At 39.9% G+C, this 5,651-nt stretch overlaps 1 non-coding gene across 1 annotated transcript; it reads right to left on the bottom strand.

The window, feature by feature from the left end:
• Nucleotides 1–3,673: 3,673 nt before the first annotated feature.
• Nucleotides 3,674–3,746, bottom strand: TRNAK-CUU. Its single transcript has one exon. It is a non-coding gene; the product is annotated as a tRNA-Lys (tRNA).
• Nucleotides 3,747–5,651: the final 1,905 nt, after the last annotated feature.

Raw genomic sequence — 5,651 nt, 5'->3', positions numbered from 1 at the left:
CCCAGTTTGTGGTGTCTTTTTATGACGGCCCTAATAAACTAACATATGCTTTTTAATGTACTAGCTCAACACATACTTATTGAACATCTGCTGGATGCTAATTTAGGTTTTTGAAATACGTTAGTGAAAAAAATAGACAAAAATCCTGCCTTTCTAGAACCTACATTCCAAGGGAGTGGGAGAAGGTGGGGAGAGAGATCTAATAAGTTAGAGGATGATAGCTTCCGTGGAAAAAATAAGGTAAAGTGGATGGAGGGGTAGTTGCCAATTAGAATAGGGTTTAGTGTTATCAGGGTTGGCCTCCTTTTAGTGACTTTTGAATAAAGACAAATTAGGCAAGTGAACTAACTGTGGACATTTGGGAGGAAAAGTGATGCAGGAAAAAGAAACAGCCAGGGCAAGAACTCTAAGGAAGGGCGTGCCTAACACTTTCCAGGATCTGCAAGGAGGCCAATTTGGTGTAGAGTAAGTAAGGAGAAGAAAAGTAATAGGAGATAGGAGAGCAGGGGCAATCTTGTAAGGACATATCTCACACAGTGAAACAATAGCATACCCTTGGAATAATGACAAAATCCGACTTGGTGTTTTTTGTTTGTTTTTTAGAGACAAGGTCTTGCTCTGTCACCCAGGCTGGAGTGCAGTGGTGTGATCATAGCTCACTGCAACCTCAAACTCCTGAGCTCAAGTGATCTTCCTACCTCAGCCTCCACTGTGTCTGGCTAATTTTTTTTGTTGTTTTAAAGACCACCGCTGGCTAATTTTTTTTCTTTTTCAAAGACCACACCTGGCTAAATTTTTTTTTCTTTTTAAAGAGGTGGAGTCTGGCTGTGTTGCCCAGGCTCTTCGCAAACTCTTGGCCTCAAGTGACCCTCCCACCTTGTCCTTCCCAAATACTAGGATTAGAAGCATGGGCCACCTTGCCTGGGCCTGGCTTGTTTTAACTGGATTATTCTGAATGTTGTGTTAAGAATAGAAGACTGAAAGCAGAAAGATCAGTTACAAAACCATTATAGTAATCCAGATGAGGTAATGGTTTAAGCCAGGGTGCAAGCAGTAAAGGTGAGAAGTCTGATTCTGGATCTATCTTGGAGGTAGACCCAACAGGATTTCCTGATTTGATATGGATGTTTCAGTTACCTGTTGCTATGTAACAATCTCCCAAAATTTGGTGGCTTAAAACAAAACTTTATTTGCTTATTCTGTAGGTCAAGAATTCAGGCAAAACTCAGTTGAGCAGTTCTGTTCCATATGGCATCAGCTAGGGATATTCACTTGGTTGTATCTAATTGGTTTGCAGGGATGGAAGGTCTAAGATAATTCTGCTCTCAAGTCAGGTCTCAGTGCTCTTCACATGGCTCCTTTCTCCCACATGGCCTCTCTCCATGTGGCCAGCTTAGGCTTCCTCAGAGCATGGTGGTCTCAGGGTACTCGGACTTCTTACTTGGCAGCTTGCATCCAAGCCCCATTGTGAAAGTACTCATCAAGACACTGTTTGCATCATGCTTTCTAATGTCCCCTTAGACAAAACTAGTCACGTGTCCTAGCCCAAAGTCAGTGTGGGAGAGGAAACATTGAAAGATGCTTTCACAATGGGATTCTAGAGAAAGAGTCAATGATTTTTCCAAGATTTTTGACCTTCATAACTATAAAGATGGTGTTACCATTAATGGGGGGCGGGAAGAGGATGGAAAACTGCAGGAGAAGCAAGTTTTGGGGCAAAGATCAAGAGTTAAGTTTTGTGTATGTTAAGTTTGAGATACTACACATCCCAATGACATTTAAGAAAGAGAGGTGGGCTCTCTTAATATGAAGTTGAGAGTCACCAGCAAATATCTGGTATTTAAAGCCACAAGATCACGATGTGAGAAAGTACAGATGGCAAAAAGGATCAAGGTCTCATCCCTAGAGCACTTCAAAGTGAAGAGGTAGGAGAGAAAAGGAGGAATTAATAAGATAGAGGAGAAAACGAGAGCATTAGTGTTGTGGAAGCCAGAAGAAGTGTGCAGTGATCAAATTTGTCATAAGTTTCTGATAGGGCAAGTAGATTAAGCCTAGCAATTAACAATTAGATTTAGTAATGTGGAGATGATTGGTGATCTTTTCATGAACAGTTTGGCAGACTAGTGGGGAGTAGGGAGGCAGAGCAGGAAATCCTGACTGGAGTGGAGTGAGAAAGGCAGGAAGTATCCCTGACATGGTGAACTAAACTGACACAGCTAAGCCTCAATGCGATTATAGACTGATAGGACACTCTGAGCAAATTATACTTTTCTCCTGTTTTTCACAGAATATCCACTTCAGATAAGTTGGTCACTGTCCAACCCAAAACACCAAACATCCCTCTTTCTTGCCAAATGAGTGACTACCACTTTACCAATTTCAGATTTATCCCTCCTTTTTCCTTCCTAAAGATAAGATTTATTAAGATCATAGAATTGCCCTGGCTTTCTGAGAGCACCCAGTCCAGAACAAGCCCCCACTTCCTTAGGCCCTCCCCCAAATTACCCAACAAAAGCCCAAATCCTACAAATAGATTCTTTTTAACACTCTCTTACTGAATCACCCCCACAGTTCTCCCTCGATATAACATGCAATAAACCAAACTTGTTCAACTACAAGTGTCGTTTTGGTTTGGTTTGGTTTGGTTTTGGGTCTTTGGCTGAAAAGCATTGTCCAGGTTAAGAGATGGGAGAAGAGGAACGAGAGCGTAAACGGGGTGACTTGTTCCAAAGGGGAACAGAAAAATAGAACGGTAGCCTTCAGGAAAACTCGATCAAAGATTTTGTCTTAAGATAGAGAAATAACAGCATGTATGTAGGTTGAAGGGAACAATCAAGAAGAGAGAAAAATTGATCATTTAGTAGAGAGCAAGTTGGCAGATAACAGGGGGAGGGTATAGTGGTTTAGGGCTGGCTTCACGTAAGAAGGAGCATGGATTGTTCACTTACGTGGTCTGGTGGGTGAGACCCTGGAACGTGCCTAACTGTGGTGGTCCCAGTGAGTGTGAACCTTCTCTTTGTGATTACTTCATAGTTCTCAGTAAAGAGGGAAGAAGGTGGAAACCCTGCCTCAAATATCTAATTTCCCATCCTAGTTTTCACAACTGAGTTCTTTTTTGCATCTGTCAAAGAGCCTTTACTAGAATATTAACTTCCTAATATCCATCGCGTTAATAGATCCCAAGAACAATGGAAGAAAATTGGATGTATGCACTGGTTGTGTAAATCTCACTATAGAAAGAAGTATTTCTCACTCTGTATTTCTTCAGGATAATTTCTCCTCCCACCCTCCCATCCAACTACTTTCACATCGGATCTCTTAAATTTTAGAAAAGCAGCCAAAATTGGGGCATAATTTTGTTAAGATAAAAGCAAAAATTGTCCTCTACCAGCAGCTGTGCGAGAACGCACAGCAACAGAAAACCAGTCGTAAACAGCGGCCATTTAGTTTCCCCCGCGTTTTCAGGAGGACACTGGGGAGGGGACGTGCGCTCTCAAGTGCGCAAGCACAGTTTGCGATCTGTTTCGTTTTCAAAATGAACTTTTTCCAGAGATCTGGTTAATATTAAAAACGTTTAAATTAATTTTGTGTAAAAACCCTTCTTAGTGTAAATGTTTTCAAGAAACCGTAAAAGTTTTGGAGCAGAATTGAATCTCCCGACAAAACAGAATATCGCCCAACGTGGGGCTCGAACCCACGACCCTGGGATTAAGAGTCCCATGCTCTACCGACTGAGCTAGCCGGGCGCCTGTGAGTGGTGGTTATTTTTCTTCCTCTTGGTGAATGTGCAAATACGTTTGCTTGCAATCTCCCATATATTTTTTATTTCTAAAAAATAATTTGTAACATGCTACTAAGTCGGCACTTCAGAATTATTTTAAAAACTTAAGAATGTGTATTATGTATGGGTCCGAAGATCACTGAAAGCTTATGCAAGTCTTTCTCCTTACAGTCATTTAATCTTTTTTATGAAGTGGTTTGAAGTATTTACCGCCCAATATGTTATCTTCTTTACATAAACGTGTATCAAGGCTACCCAACTTCTATCAAATGGCATACTGGATTCCTACATGTTTGGGCTCCGCATTAAAAAACAAAGTCCAACCTCTAAGAGGTTAGTTTCACTGAAGAACAGCGGGGCTTACATTTTCTTTTTAGGTGTGGCTGATTAAAGAAAGTTAAATCGAGGAAAAGGGATTTCGATTCAATTAAAGTAAGGTCTCTTTCGAGTAACTGACAATGAGATAGGATGCTCAGAGGTGGTTATTATTCTGCTCAAATGACAGAAGCTGTGAGGAAAGAAATATAGTCTATGAAACTAATGGTAAAGAATTTTAATTCTAAGAGGCAAAGAGAAGAACCTGATTTTGATCAAATTATGATAGGAGATAATGGAATAGTCTCCTATGGAAATATATGTATGCCGAGATACTGGTGAACATTTCAAGACAAAGAATTCTGCACATTTCTGTAATAGTGGAGTAGATAGCGGATGATGTTTATCCTACTGTTCAGAACTGCAAGTTAAAGTCTAATTGTAAACTTGAAAATAACAAAGAATTCTTAGGATACTATCCCTAAAATACAGTATTTTGAAGCTAAATACATTGAGTGTCGCATTTCCTGAGGTATTCAATTAAAAAATAATAAGATGTGCCATAAAATATGTTTAGATTCCTCAAAGTACACATAAGAGTTAAGTATTTAAAATTTTGAAGCTTAAAATATTATTACACTATTAACAAATTTGTTTGCAATTACAAACTGTTTCTTGGTCATTATTTTATAACTTGGCAGAATGTAACTGGTAAGTGAATTTCATGGTATTTTTTTTCATATTAAGCATATTTATTAAGTACCTACCACGTGCAAAGCACCGTGTTGGGTATTCTAATAAAAGAATAAAACAGACTCTGATTGCCTCAAAAAGCTTATCACTCTGTAAGAAAGATGTGTAAATTACATACCGCTTTCATATGTACTATTTCCAAAAGTAATTTGGAGTAAGTTGGTTAAAACAAGCAAACAAATCCATACCCACGCCATTTAAGTCTTGTAATGAATCACGCAAATAAGAACCTGAGGCCACAATTTAATGCTAATTCCACAGGGGACGGGAGTATGCCTAGTTCACCGTTTTATCCGCAGCGTTGTTAAGTGGAGTACGTGGAATGTCAGTGCTCAATCTATCTCTTTAATCAGGATTATCCTTAACCCTACCAAAAAGCGTTATACTCATAGAAAGAGCACTCATACTTTTGTAAAATTCCAAGCTGAGCTCAAAGATGATAGCCTTAAAAGTGTAAAGTGCTTCCCGAGAGCCTGAGGAAAGGAGGGTGAAGCGGATGCCATCAAGACACTGGTCAAAACGAGGACGTCAAGGACAAGAGGATAGTTCTCCCCTACTGCTTTCTTTGTAAGAGTATACGAACATCTCTCCTTTTTGTTTCACTAAAGAATAAAGTGACGAGATGAGAGGAATGATATAAAAGACAAATAATAATTCCTAGATAAAGAAATGGAACAGCTTCTCAAAACTCTAGGGCTCAAAAGACTGGAACTGAAGGAAGAACACTAACCTTCTTCTAACCCCGCCTCCATTGCTTCCGCACACGCGCACTACCCACCATTCGTGACCCCTCCCCCCGCCC

The sequence above is a fragment of the Lemur catta genome, chromosome 1 (genome assembly GCF_020740605.2).
Source record: "Lemur catta isolate mLemCat1 chromosome 1, mLemCat1.pri, whole genome shotgun sequence".
NCBI classification, from domain to species: domain Eukaryota; kingdom Metazoa; phylum Chordata; class Mammalia; order Primates; family Lemuridae; genus Lemur; species Lemur catta.
This window is presented reverse-complemented; position numbering and strand designations above follow the sequence as displayed.